This window comes from Bufo gargarizans, chromosome 9 (genome assembly GCF_014858855.1).
Source record: "Bufo gargarizans isolate SCDJY-AF-19 chromosome 9, ASM1485885v1, whole genome shotgun sequence".
Classification (NCBI taxonomy): Eukaryota; Metazoa; Chordata; class Amphibia; order Anura; family Bufonidae; genus Bufo; species Bufo gargarizans.
Genome location: NC_058088.1, coordinates 172469575 through 172485000, shown reverse-complemented (window position 1 = coordinate 172485000; position 15426 = coordinate 172469575). Strand labels below are relative to the sequence as shown.

General features: G+C 44.5%; 1 protein-coding gene across 1 annotated transcript in view; it reads left to right on the top strand.

Moving 5' to 3' along the window:
* The window catches only part of ARHGAP4 (Rho GTPase activating protein 4), a 75863-nt gene that overhangs the window by 16885 nt on the left and 43552 nt on the right, over positions 1-15426 (top strand). The window lies entirely within an intron of this gene.

The window sequence follows — 15426 nt, the reverse complement described above, 5'->3', positions numbered from 1 at the left end:
GTGTGTATATATATATATATATATATATATATATATATATATATATACTGTATATGAATATATCTGAGTGTATGAGTACGTATGACTGTATATGTGTGTGTATATATATATATATACTGTATATGAATATATCTGAGTGTATGAGTACGTATGACTGTATATGTGTGTGTATGTATATATACTGTATATGAATATATCTGAGTGTATGAGTACGTATGACTGTATATGTGTGTGTGTATGTATATATACTGTATATGAATATATCTGAGTGTATGAGTACGTATGACTGTATATGTGTGTGTGTATATATATATATACTGTATATGAATATATCTGAGTGTATGAGCACAAATAGATGCATCTGTGTGTGTACATAGGAATGTACAGGATTTTTCTATATATTTGTGTCCATGTATGAATGTCTTTGGTTATGAGTGCAGTAATTTTGTGTATATGTATGAATGCATTGTGTGTATAAAACCTGCATGTGCCTCTAGTTTTAGGCATCATTTTACTGCTTGTGAACAGCCTCCCTCTTGGTGAAGATCATCTCCAGCAGAGCGGCTGGGGATTATTTTTGGCCATGCTGAATGGGGGTTTGTACACCCCCCAGTCACCCTGTCCTCTCGCGGAGCTGAGCAGCCCTGACGGGCTCTCGGCTATTGCTGGGTAGTCACAGCTTCCATTGCTGTAATATGATTGGCCAGGCTCTTGTGTCTTCTGTGTTATCATTGGTCAGTGATGTGAAGGGTGAGGAGTATACGGGGGCACTCTCCCCCTGCACATTGTCCCTTAGTAATAACCTCCTTGACAAGCTACAGCACCTGAGGATCCTCCAGGGGGCCCAGGCTCTAATATCATAGTGGATCCCAAAAGTTACCTTTATTCTGCAGGTCAGTATGATTACGGCGATACCAAATTTATATAGTTTTCTTTTTTAAATATAAAATTACAAATGTAAATATATAAATATAAACACTTAAAAAATAAAATTTGAAAATTAAATTAGACCCCTTGCTTTGAGTCACTTTGTTCTGACTCCCATAACTTTTTTTTAGATTTCCTTCTACACAGCAGTGTGAGGGCTTGTGGGGTGAGCTGTATTTTTTATTGGTACCATTTTGGGATGAATATGCCTCTTTTATCACTTTTTATTCCATTTTTTTTTTTTTTAAGATAACAAAAAAGAAAATGGTTTGGGCAATTTTTGTTACTTTTTACAGCAGAGTTCCCCAACTCCAGTCCTCAGGGCCCACCTACCAGTCAGGATTTGAGAATATCCAACAGAATGAACACCTGTGGTAAGTCCTAAGACATTGACACTAATTATATCACCTGCTCAATACTATGGAAACCCTAAAAACATGACCAGTAGGTGGGCCCTGAGGACTGAAGTTGAGGAACACTGTTTTACAGCATTCGTTGTTAAAGGGGTTCTCTGGGAATTAAGAAAATTAAAATACCTAAATATTACTTTATTATAAATATATTCCCAAATATCTTTCATTAGTTATAATGGCTCGTTTTGTCTGGGAAGAAATCGTTAGGAGAAAAAAATGGCCGCCGTCCTATTAGTACACACAGAACCTGTCCTAATCACATAGCAGGACACAGCCACATCCCCACCTCCTCTCTCTACTTTATGTCGCCTCATGGACTCCATTCCTACACAGATTCAGCTAAAGATCATATTTAGTATTCAGGATCATAATGCCTGACAAGCAGAGCAGAGAGGAGGATGAGGCAGCTCTTTACCTCAGTGCTCTGAAGTAACTTGTCATGCTGTGTGATTAGGACAAGATTTGTGTGTGCTAATAGGACGGCGGCCATTTTATTTCTCCTAATCATTGCTCCCCAGAGAACACGAGCCATTATAACTAATGAAAGGTATTTGGGAATTTATTTATAATAAAGTAATATTTACGTATTTTCATAATTCCCGGAGAACCCCTTTACGGATAAACACTTTTATATTGTAACAGATCAGGTATTTATGGCCATGGAGATACCAATTCAGTTTATTTTTTATGGTTGATATATTTTTATATGTAATATATGATTGGAATTTTTAATGCCTTTGGAATTTATTATTTTTTTACTTCTTCTTTTTATTTGCTTTTATCTTTCATCTCCCTTGGGGACTTGAACACGCGATTATTCATTCACTTATACCATAAACTATAATACTTTACTCTGGCAGTCCAAGGAGATTGTGATATCAGCCTACTAAGCCTTAAAGGGGTTGTCTCATCACAGACAATGGGGGCATATTGCTAGGATATTCCCCCATTGTCTTATAGGTGTGGGTCGCACTGCTGGGACCCGCTCCTATATCGGGAACGGACCCCCGCAAAGTGGTGGCTGGGGGACTCCGGTCCGGCCACCACCAAGCGCTTTTCCCATAGAAGTGAATGGGAGCGCACCACGCATGATCGGCCACCGCTCCAATTCACTTCCATGGGCCCGATGGAAATTGCCGAGCCAGTGCTCGGCTATTTTCGGCGACCCTATAGAAGATGAATGGAGGGCGGCGCGCATGCGCAGTGCACCCTCCACCATTTTCGGGGATCTCGATATAGCTGCGGGTTCTAGCGGTGTGACCCGCACCTATAAGACAATGGGGGCATTTCCTATCGATATGCCCCCATTGTCTGTGATGAGACAACCCCTTTAATAAGAAAACTGCAATGACAGGCCAGGCTGTTCTGTCTACTATTTCACATAGGGATGTGAGGGGATTGGAGTCCAGAGGTAGCCACCTCCCTCTGTCTAACCACTCAGATGCAACACTCACTATTGACTGTGACAAAAAGAGGACCTGATATGTCTGTTTTAGTAACTACTTGCATAGCCTGTGTAATAACATTTCTGAGGCAGCTATGACTCTATGTTGTGCCATCCCTTTATTATTCCTACTAGAAGTTTAGGAACGCATAGACAGCAGTCTGCAATAAAGGTCCAGCTCTGAGGGGTGTGTCCCTGCACAGTGTGACATTGGCAGCACTGATTGCACAGACTGTGCCGGTGCAGAACAGCTGATCGGTGACGCCCACCGATCTGATATTGATGGCCATCAATATCTAAATACTGGAAATGAATTTGCAGAAACGCCGCATGTGACCGAAGTTTTCGTTGCCATCACCGCCGCACTGTGGCTGGGAAGGGGTTAACGCTTCCTTCTGCGCAGGAGATGGGGTTCATTGAAGCTTTTCTTTTCCCCAGTGTGAGAACATTTCGGGTCAAAGCTTGAAGAAACGTGACTTGAAGGGAGAAGAGGCTGGCAGCGAGGTCTACGTTTGTCCTCGTTTCTATGGCCTGGACCGGCAGAGCAGGGTTGCCGCGTTCCCCCTGCTGGGGCAATGTTATGGGCTGGTGATGCCAACCCGCCAGCTTGTCTGGACCTTCAATGCCTCATTCATGTCAGCTGAAGCCACTTCCTGCACCCGCACACAAGGCCAGGTCTGTGCGAGGCAGGGAGGTACCTGGAGACTTTCCTACACACAGCAAAGGCAGGAGCAGCCAAGAAAAGTGGAAGGGGGGGGGACTCCATGGCCGTGAAATTAACCCTTTCGGCCCACAAGCCATGGGGCGTCATTGTCGTACACAGCATACTCTCTGTCAGTCGTTTCCTGTTAGGGTGTATGTTATCATCCTGTGTCATTACCCCTGCATTACAGAGAAGGGTCTGTCTCCTGTGGTTAGTTTAGGAAATCCATTAGATTTTCCTAGGGGAGTAAGAATTCCCTCAACCCCCCCCCCCCCACTACCTCACCCAGCTTTACAAGACATCCCTGATGACAGAAGCCAGCAGAAATGTAGGGAATGCTAGAAGTAGCTGTTCATAGACCTAGATTGATGTCTATATCTACACAGCCGACCACCAGCTAATATCCAGAGGAACCGCCGTGTGCAGCCCGGACAGCAGCTAGACAGGCTGGGGGGGACTCCATAAGATCCTGGTAGGTTCTCCCAGGTATCTTGAACCATGCTGACTGAAGTGCAGTGGAGGGTGCGTGGAGGAGGATCCATAGAACGACCACGACCAACGAGGTGGTCCCACAGGTGCTCTGTTGGGCTCCAGTCTGGGGAATTGGGAGGCCAGGATAGTACTTGGAAGTCTTGGTCATGCTCTTCCAACCAATGTTGGACATGTCTACCTGTGTGACATGTTGCATTGTCTTGCTTCGCCCCCACGTGTACATGATCTGCAAGGATGGATTGATATCCAAATCTGCTGAGCGCGTCTTCCACATGGATGAGCAGGCCCAGAAAATACCAAGAAAACATTCTCTAGACCATAACGCTGCCACCCTCAGCCTGTGTTCTTCCAGCAATGGTTGCAGGGTGTTTGTTCTCTGGTGTTTCTCACCTGACATACCAATGTGTAACGCCCCAGTGTGGCATTGCCACCTTTTTACGCCTCTCCACTATCTCATATGGTTAACATAGTGTCATCCTATGCTCTTATTTCTGACCCTGCAAAATGTGTGTATTTTTTTCTATGTAACTGTTATGTTTCATGTAATGTACCTGGTTCACCAGCAGATGGCGGCAATAATGGCAGAGCTACTTTGTCTGGAATGGAGTTTTTCTGTCCATTCTAGCCCTCTCTAGAGAGGGAGGAGTTTAGTTAGTAAAGGCAGTTGTGAGTACCCCCTCTAAGGGGAAGGAAGCAGGGGAGCTCATCCCTGTTGGGAGAGCTCTGCCTTAGACAGCAGAGCACCATCAGTTCTGTTGGACCTGGAGGCCCAAGCTACAAGCCTCAGGAGCCAGAAGATAGTTACCTGGATCATGATAAAAAGGAAGAGTCAGACTACAGAAAGCTATGTACAGCAGAAAGGAAAAGTTCATATTTAATCCTGACAGCACAGCAGAGCTAAAGAGTAGCAGATGTAGCAGTGCTGAGTGTGTTCGCCTGCCAGAATTTATGCCAAAGCTTGCTGATGACTGAGATAAAGTTGGAAGATTGTTGCCTGATAAAAGTTTATTCAAGTAAAGCTGTTGTCAAGTTCATCACAAGGTTTGAACTCAATTTAACTCTTCACCCCACCATTCAACTACCCTTTTTCTGCACCGGATGTCTATCCTTGGGGTTCCAGTGTATCCAGGTAGGAGCACCGTGACAAGTGCAACACCACTAAGGGACATTAGGCCACCCTACACCACTCTGGCATTCCTATCCTGGGTACCCACCATCAACACCATCTACTTAGGGGGACTCCATCCCTCATTGTTGAAATGCAACTGGCATCACGACGTTCACTTTAAGCAGCCTCAAGTAGTGGGACCGCAAATGTTCCTCCATTCCATGGAGCAGAAAACAAGGTATAACATCCAAGGCTGGAATTACTTATTATTAATTCTGCCTGCAGGATGTTGGACTACTGATGATCAGTTATTGATGATATATCCTCAGGATAATAGAATCCTGGAAAACCCCTTTAAGTTTTTAACAATTTTACCAGCCTGCCTGCAGTTTACCCCAGAAAGACATTCTTTTGGACAATCCCTTAAAAAATTGATGGCCTGGCCTTATAATATTTGATCATTGGTGGTCCAATCCCTAGCAGGAAATTAATTCATATGAGCATCTGGCCCTGGTAGTGGCACTGAGCCTTGTTCAAGTGCATACAGGCCAGCATCTGTGTGACCAAAATCCATAGATGGGTTGAGCACCCATTTTTGGGTGGGTTTGAATAAACCTTGCCTATTTTATGGTCTGGTTTCTGGGATTTTCTCTCAAATTGGGACTGTTGGCATGCAGTACCAGGCACTGCCACACCTGTATGTGTGGCACTTTTCAGTTTTTTTATGGTTGGTTCGACCCCACCCCGTTAGACTAGGTGATCAGTGTTAAGTCTTTGATGTAATCACATGAACATTCAGATGTCCGGAAGCAACGTGCAAATAATTACGCAATGTCAGCCACTGACACCAATGTGCCTACATCTGCCCACCACTGCCCCCTGCAGGGCTTCACTGGCATATTTTATATACACTCATCGCCACCATAAGGCCTGCTGCCAGTGTCATGGGAAAGGTCATGATTCCCATACACATAAGTTTATGAGTTTATGGTTTGGTTCCTGTGCAGTCCATTGCTATTCACTATCACTGGGCATGGTGCCAGCATGTACCATGCCCCTTTGGATGTATTGTAGAGAAACTAGCATTGGCATTCCCGTAAAACTAGTCGAACCGTCGTTGAGAAGTCTCATAAAAGCCCATTTTCTTTGCATACGTGATTTTCTTGTACTTTCTGGAGGAAATACGCTGTTTTTAAACGTGGTTTTACTTCCTCTTTCTGACATACTTTCACTTCTTCTGTAAGTTCACAGAGAGCAGATATCTTCTGAGCCCTGCAGTCACCCCATCTAATCCATCCATGGTCCAACTCTATGTGAGGATCAGTGGTTTCCTATTTGGAGGAAAATGTTCACGTTTCTACATCCCTTCCCCCCTTCAAATGTCCACCCCTCAAGGAGGACCTGTCGCCTCTCCTCACATGTTAGTATTTCCTAAAACAGACATCGTCTGAAGAGCACTCATTTAAGGCTTACTTAAAGACACTCCCAGAGGTTCCAGGAGGCTCCCTGAAAAAGGGGCGACCCCCCCCCCCAACCCGAATCCACAGAAGAGCCAGGATGGCGCCAGGATGCTGTGTCATCAGACCAAAATCATGAAAATGGGGATTGAGGGGTTGGTCTAGTGGGCTTTATCTGCTGAAAGAGAAAGAGGTGTGTCAGTGGCCAAGAAAACAATCACTGCCTCCCATATCTCTGGTGTCCAAAAAATGGGCAAGTATATTTAAAGGGGCTGTCTCACCTGAGGCAACCCCCTTTCAGATTATAGTTGACCCCCAAAAAGCAGTTTTTGCTGTTTATTTGGACAAACATTTCTCCTGCAATGCCCACTACAGGGTAAATGGTATATAGTGGAGCCTGAAACGCTCTTATGGAGCAGCTTTTCATTGTGGCTGATGGGAGGGGTCCTGTCTGTCCCTTTCTGCTTTGGCAATATGCCATAATGTGGCATATGGTCCGGGGTTGTGTTCATGAGACAACCCCTTTAATAAAATAACCTCATTCTTATAGAAGCCACAGACAGAATCCTGGTGGACATCCAACCAAACCAGGTTCTTAGTACCAATCTTGAGTGTACTTGATCCACTGTAACGCTTTGAAAATCTATTTTTAATACATGCATACTACGCTGTAAGCCATCTTCCTTGGGAAGAACTTCTTAATTGTTCATCTAGTCTTCTACAGATGTACACAACTTAGGACTCCAGATGTTGTTCTTCCCATCTGACAACACTGCCTGGGGGAGATGGGGTCTCCATAGACACAGCATAAAATACAAGATATAAGTGAACACTGCTGTGATCTGTCATGCTGTATACAGTGTTGTGCAGTGACGTGAAGGGAAAGTAGGTGGTCCCAATTTATCTTCTCCACCTGGTCCTGGAGCTTCAAGATCCTACTAAGCAGCAAGTTGCCCATGAAACGCCATCCTAGTGGACACCCCACCAGATCAAGTTCTTAGCACCAATCTTACATTTACTTCACCCCCTGTACCCCTTTGAAAATTGCTTTTTAATCAGCAGTACTCTCAAACTTGCTTTACTGTGAGCCACCTCCCTTGGAATGAATTTCTTCATTGTTCCTCTAGTCTTCTACAGATTTGTAGAACTTAGGGTTGCAGATGTTGCTCTTGCTCCCTGACCCCTGACAAATAAGTGGACACTGCTGTGACCTATAATGTTGTACAGAGTAATGTCATGGACAAGTAGGTGGTGGTGCCAATTTTAGCTTCTGCACCTGGCCCTGTAGCTTCCAGATCCGCCTAAGCAACAGGTTGCTTCAGTTTTGATGTCTTGTAGGTTTATGTGGTCTTCCTGGGTTCCTCTCCTTCCCTTACAGGGTAATTTTTGTGTGGCCAAGGAAGAAATATAAAATAAAACCTCAATATTCTTCTAAAACTGCCTCCTGCTCTCTAATTAACAATGTGACTCATCAGACTGCTGTCCGTGATTAGAAGCAGCTCCAACATATGGATGGACCAGGGCGGTCATCACACCCTGTAATGAAGTGAAAAGTAATTCCGGCCTTGGATGTTATACCCTGCCGGGAGCAACCAGGAATATAGAGCGTTCTATTCTTGGTTGTCTACACGGAAATAGACAGGATCTGTTTAAGGCCTCAGGCTAATTACGTATGAGGAATGGTTCATGCTCTGGAGAGACCTTGCATCGAGTACTGAAGAAGTCAGTCATGGCCTGAGCACCTTTTGTTTTGTCTTTGTGTTTATATTTATGCCTATTGATCCCTTGCTGCTCTTCTTATAGTCCTACCTTCCTTGGTTTATCTCCTGTGACCTTTCCACAAATGTGTCTGATGTGTCATATTTTCTCGCCGTGTGCACAATAACTATTTCAGATTTTCTTGATGCCAATTCTTTTTTGGAATATTCTATACATCCAATTAAAGGGATAGTCCAGAATGATAATGAAAGAGTCTGTATTTATTTCCCAGAAACAACACCCGTTTTGCTCATGGGCTGTGTCTGGCATTGCAGCTCATCTTCACTATACTGTGACCATCAGTGACCCAGAAAAGATGAACAGTCGCTCATAGAAGTGGTGTTGTAATTGGGTTTCCAGTGGATTTCCATTGCAAATCTCACCCTATACTGAGGGACCCAAGGGCCTACTGATACATAAGAGACAACTGACTGTGCAGACTCCACCTTCGAGCCCTGGAGTCGTGGGTTTAGGCTGGACATACAGATTAGATAGCTCTTCCAAACCCCATTGACCACAGAGAAGGGGAAATAAACCGCTATACACCTCTGTCTCCTCCGGACTTTCCGGGCAGTGACTTATCTCCATAAGAAGAAAAGTATTGGGCAGTTGAATTTCAATAGTTCGATCCTTGTCTTCCCTGCTTCTGCCATCGGAGAAGAATCAGGAGGACACCATATGCATTAGATGATCAGCTGGTCCTTTCAAAATCAGAGGGTTCAGCCACCATTTATCTAATGTGTATGGCCAGCTCTACATCTGTTTTTTGGGTGGGGAACTGAATTTCATCTGTGTACCATAGTCAGGCCTTATGAAGCCCTACTTTGTAGATCAGTGATCTCCAACCTGTCGCTCTCCAGCTATTGCAAAACAACAACTCCCAGCATCCCTTTAGTCATCACAGTTTAAAGACTGCTGCCAAGGTGAGAGAATGGATGTTTGCAAGGTCCATTCATGTGACAAAATGTGGATTATTATTTTCGGGCTGGAGATTGACTTACAAATATGCTGTGCTATGTATTTGTATTTGCTTTGTATGGCATGTTGCTTACATGGCAATTTGTATTATCAGCTCCACTCCTGGTTTGGAGTGTGGTGGACTTTCTCAGAAGTAGAAATCTTATTTCCTGAAAAACATATTGTGATAACTAAGACTAGGTAAGGACATGGGAACATTCCGTACAATACTTTCCAAAGGGAAATGTACTGCTGCAATGGATGATGATCCTTGTAAACCCTAGAGAGATCCTACAATACAGCATTCTTCTATAATCCAGTAGACCATTGACCCCCATCACATCTGACTTCATAAACCAGAGGTCATAGTGCTGCCTAAAGTAAGAGGGGGGGATGGTTGTGGTTCAAAAAGTCAATGCAAGGGTGTAGGAGGTCTTGCACTTAAGACCAGATGTCATTCTTAGATCCAGAGCACAAGAGAGAAGTCGTCCAGCTTTTAGTGGAGACCTAAATGGGTCAAGTCGTGAATTGTCCATATCCCCCAGGGATGGACCCTTTTAGCTGTAGTTTAGGAAGGTATTTAACCGGATGAGATGGAATTCTGTCCTTGGTGATTTGATGTCCGTGTTTATTGTAATTTGGCTAATAGCTTAATGAGTTGAGCTATTATTGGTGGATATAACCCTTACTCATCTGCATAGCTTATGGCTGAATTATCTACAAATCCATAGTAACAGCAAAGGCTGCTTTTAAAGTTTTTTTCCGAGACCTTTATATTAATGACCTATCCTCTGGACAGATCATCAGTGGTGGTCTGACAACCAGGACTCCCGCCGATCAGCTGTTTGAGAAGGTACCAGCAGGGGTGCACCACCAATGAGGCCAGGTGATCGCCTCAGGCAGCACCAGGTAGGGGCAAGAGGGGGGCAGCGGAAAGGCCTTGGGCAATGAGTGCTTCTATTGTGGCATGGAGTGGGGGAATCTATTTCAGTTTTCGCCTCAGGCAGCAGAAAGGCTAGGTGCACCCCTGGGTACCAGCGTGGCCTTCTCGCAGCTTTTCCAGCCATGTTAACATCACGTTCATCGGCCACACGGCCTAGGCGCAGCTCATCCCCACTGAAGTGAATGGATCTGAGCTGTGATACCAAGTGTAGGCGCTATACAATGTACGACGGTGTGCTCGGTGAGCTGACAGAAGATGGCGGATCTGCAAACAGATTTGGCCTTATTCAGTGTGCCATGTACCATGGTTTCTGTGCAGAAACTGGGACAAGTATGGACTTGTCCATTTGTTTTTTTTCTCTGCAGTACGGTTTTTTAAGGGTACTTTCACACTTGCGGCAGGATGGATCCGACAGGCTGTTCACCATGTCGGATCTGTCCTGCGGCTATTTCGCCGTGCCGCCGGACCGCCACTCCGTCCCCATTGACTATAATGGGGACGGGGGCTGAGCTCCAGCGCAGCACGGCGGTGCACGGGGAAAGCCGCCGGACTAAAAAGTCCTGCATGTCCGACTTTTTAGTCCAGCGGCTTTCGCTTTGTGATGTTGTTTTAGATGTATTGAATGGGCCTTTATCTGGCATTTGAACATTCTGTTGCACCTGGAAACCTCCATCACATGGTCTGATATGGGTGTGGCTTACAGTCTGGCTGTGTTCACATTGCATTAGCTGACCTGCTAGGCGGTTGTGTGGAAGCTTGGCTGTGAGCTGGATTTCATCACCTTCAGACCGTGTTCACACCATAGGTAGCTTAGTGGTAGGACCCCTTGCCATGCTGAGAACCGTGACTTGGTGCATGATGGGCTCCGATATCTCCATGACAGGAATATATTGGCAAAAGTCTCAGCTTTTAATATCTGCTTGTATGACCAGCTAGTATAGTCAGAGGTATATCTGTTTGGTGCTTTTTTTCAGTGATTTAGAAGTGTGAAAGTACCCTAATCCAAGTGTGGAAAAATCTGTGCCATATGAAAATGCAATAACATCTGCGTGAAAAAAAAAAATGTGTGAACATACCCTTAAGGCTACATTCACGCGACCATATGAATGAGTCTGCATCCGTTCTGCAATTTTGCGGAACGGGTGCGGACCCATTTATTCCCCAAAAATTGAACCTGTCCTATTCTTGGCTGCAATTTTCTATGATAGAAGCGGCATGTGCAGTCTGCAAATTGTATCCATGTTTTGCGGATCCCCAATTTGTGAATGTAGCCTAATAGGTATAAATCAATACTGAATGAAACCAGTGCAAGATGCAGGAGAGGTCCAAGTCACATTTTAGAACCTAGCCCACGAGGGATCATGCAATCCACAACATAACAAGCAAAAATTGCATCCATAAGGGTCGGAATGACTGCTTCTCAAGGTTATAGGGATGGCATATGAGGATGTCTGGGTATGTTCCTCAGGTAGGTTGGCACGTTAAGCTATTCATAGATTGTATATTATACCGCTGGGCTGAGGCTCTGTGTTTGCTTTGCATTGTAAAGGTCATAGCGTAGGGCACCAGTTGTTCCATGCTGGTTTGCAAAAAAAAAAAAAGGAAAAAAAGGCATACTGCGCAGTTAGGATATGGATGGTGATAGCCTCCTCATTACGGTATTATGATTATTATTATTAGAAAGTGTATGCAAATTGTTTGCCCCCCTCGTTCGTTATAGGAGTGCTTGTTTATTAACCTGAGCGGGAAGGTCCTAAGACATCATTAGGGAAGAGGAGAGGACGGAGAAGAGGGCAGAGAAGAGCCTGTGCATGCTGGGCGACTGGGTGACTAAAGAAAACCGTATATTTGTACAGTGTCAGCCAGTACATAGAAAATCTGAAAATTGAGATTCCTCAGTGGTTGATACCGTTTAATGGCTGAGGCCTGTTCCACACTTGCGTTGTCAATTCCGGTTTTCAAATCCGGCAGAGTACCTCAAAACCGGAATTAAACAGATCCGTTTTGTTTTTGCACATCAGGATGCATCCGTTCCGTTAGGATGCGGTTGTGTGAAATCCAAGCGGATCAGTCACCATTGACTTGCATTGATTTTAGTGACCGGACACAAAACCGCAGCTTGCAGTCCTTGTAGACGGGGAGGTGCTGCTGACAAACGGTGAATCTGTATGGGGATGAACAATCGTAGTAGCGATTGTCCATCCCCATACAGAGAGAAGGATTGCAGCATGTAAATAAACACGACCGTAAGAATAGCTCTGCATCCGTTCCGCAATTTTTCCGGACCCATTCATTTCAGTGTGTGCTGTCCGCATCCGTTGTTCCGTTGCACGGCCCCGCAAATAAGGTAATGTCCTATTCATGTCCACAATCGCGGAAAAGAATAGGCATTTCTATAATAGGCTGCCCGTTCTGAAAATTGCGAAACGCATACGGGCAGCATCCGTGTTTTACGGATCCACAGTTTACCAATCACAAAAACCACGGCGCGGTCGTGTGAACTCGCCCTTAAAGGAGCGGGAAGTGATTGGAATGAACCATTGCCCTATGCAGATGTATAGAAACTGCTTAAAAAGGAAAGATGTCATTGTTGCCCATAGCAACCAATCACAGCACAGCTTTTATTTCTTACAGAGCTCTTGAAAAATGTAAGCTGTCCTGTGATTGGTTGCTATGGGCTACAGACACTATCTTCTTAAGATGTCTCTACATTATTAAACACTGCTCATTTGTGTCCACCAGACCTAACCACAGCTTTCCTCTAAAGCCTCCTATGACCATATTGTAGTTAATGAAACCATTTACTATCTAAGTAGACACTACTGATAGAAATACATTTATCGCTCGCCTTTTGTTTTGTGCTTGCTGCTTTTGAAGCATATTTTAATTGTATTATAGGTCTCTGGGTTCACCACGTCACTTAGCTCTCAGGGTGCATGTGGTCTGTCATGTGGACTTTCCTACCTACTAGAAGTAGTATTATAGTAATGATAAAAAACGGGTCCCTTTTCGGGTTCTGCTTCACCCCATAAGGGTAAGTTCACACAGAATTGTTCGTGTGCTGAAAAATAAGGTGTGGAATCTGCTTAAAAATTCCATGTGGTTTCAGATCCTACCCATTTCAATGGGAATTTTGGATGTGGAATCCTCATCTAGAGTGAACGTGTCAATTCTTTTTTTCAGTCGTTTTTAAAACCACAAGCGGAAGAAAAACACGCCATGTAATTTACCGTGCGGATTTGGAATTTCCGGGAGTTGAGAGCAAAGTTGGGTAACGGGCACCCTGTTGTGCCGGTAAACTCTGCCCCCGTCATACTCCTAAGCTCCACGCTGTTGTTCCACTAAGCTCCACCCCTTTCGCCCGCTAAACCTCCCTCTCAGCTTAGCAGTGTAGCCTGTACACTTCTGCTACTGCTCTACAGTTGGGCAGGGCCCCTGTAAGGCGGATCCAGCTGCACAGGCGGTACATCCACCTCTTTAGTCTTTTTTTTCAGCCAACCGCTTGGGGTCCCCTGATCTCTGGGGTCCAGGTATTTTCTTGGCTTGTGTGATGGTAAAGCCCCCACCAAGGGAAGTAGATTGCATGCGCATCTGTGTTTTATTTTTATTTATTTTTTTATTTTATTTTTTGCACAGGATGTCCTGGTGCCCCCATCCTAATTTCATGACCCTAGTATCAGCAGTTTCTATGTTTTTTTTATTTTTATATTGCATCATCCATGGAGAACACATCCCAGTGCAGGTCAACACAATCAACCTCGAGTGGGCCCCTATGCTTCTTGGGTCCCTTAGAAGCCACATGGTCATGTATGCTCTTAGGCCCTAACCATCTGGGACAGAATGTCCTGGGGCTCACATCCTAATTTCATGACGCTTAGTTCATCTTGAGTTTACGTGTTTTTTAATACTATGGAGAACACATCCCAGTGCAGGTTAACGCAACCAACCTGGAGTGGGTCCCTATGCATACATGGGCTTCTCTGGCATGTATGCTCTCAGGCCCTAACCACCTGGGACAGGATGTCCTGGTGCTCCCATCTTAATTTCATGACTTTATTTCATCTTGAGTTTCCTTGTTTTTTAATATTGTATCCTCTGTGGAGACCACATCCCAATGCAGGTTAATGGAACCATCCTGGAGTGGGCCCCAGTGCTTCATGGTCCCTGTTGAAGCCACATGGACTACTTCTGTAGAATTTATGCCCTTAGGCACATGGGCATAAGAGTGACTATGGAAGACACTGATTGACATAAAGAGAGCAGGGATGTGTCTGCACATACAATGGACCCTCAAGTTACAAAATTAATTGTATGTTGAAACCATTGTAAGTTGAGTAATCGGTTACAAAGCCCCAAAATGTCATCCAAGATGAGAGAAAATGAAGATTTAAGAAAAATAAGCAGATAACTAAGACAGATAACACAAGTCCTTACATAAAACAGCCAGGAATAGCTGCTAACTAGCAACAAAGTGCCTTTGATTGGTTGCATCCGAGTCTGAGACATTTTATGTTGAGTCAAGTTTCAAGTTACGATAGGTCAGAAAAGACCATTGTATGTTGAAAATATTGTATCCTGAGACCATTGTATCTTGAGGGATCACTGTACTTGTATCCAGGTGGGCCATCTTTAGACCATCCAGGCCATACATGGTTTTATGAGGACCATGACCAGTTCGAGGTACCTGAAGGTGAAAAACAATATATTATTGAAATGGCTAGCAAACCTCCAGAAATACTCTTCCAAAGAAAGTGCAAATTTCTCTTTAATTGTACTCTTGAAGGACCTCCCCCCCTTTCCTTTTCAAGCATGGGTGACCACCACCACTGTTGATGTCCTGGGGGGGGAAGGGGGGGTAATGTAGTCAGTGTCTTTTGTTAGGCTGTCAGGTCCTAGCAGTAAAATTCCTGTGCAAGCAAGCGAAAGAGGCTGAATCTTTGCCCGCAGGCTAGCACGACTATCCAGATAAACATCTTCTGATGAATAGGATGATACAAGGAGGCATCACCAAGAGCATTCCATGTGTGAACCGCAGTCACAACGTACCAAGAATAACCAGCCCTGGCAAATCTCTTGAATGTAGATTGATACAGTTGTGGAACAAGTGTTCTTCAGAGGCCAACGTTGTGACAGCTTGTAGCCTGGGCCTTCATCAGAGATATCTGGTTCTCCGGACAGCAGGGAGGAATCAGACGCATACAGTAATCAGATGGGAAGTTTTTCA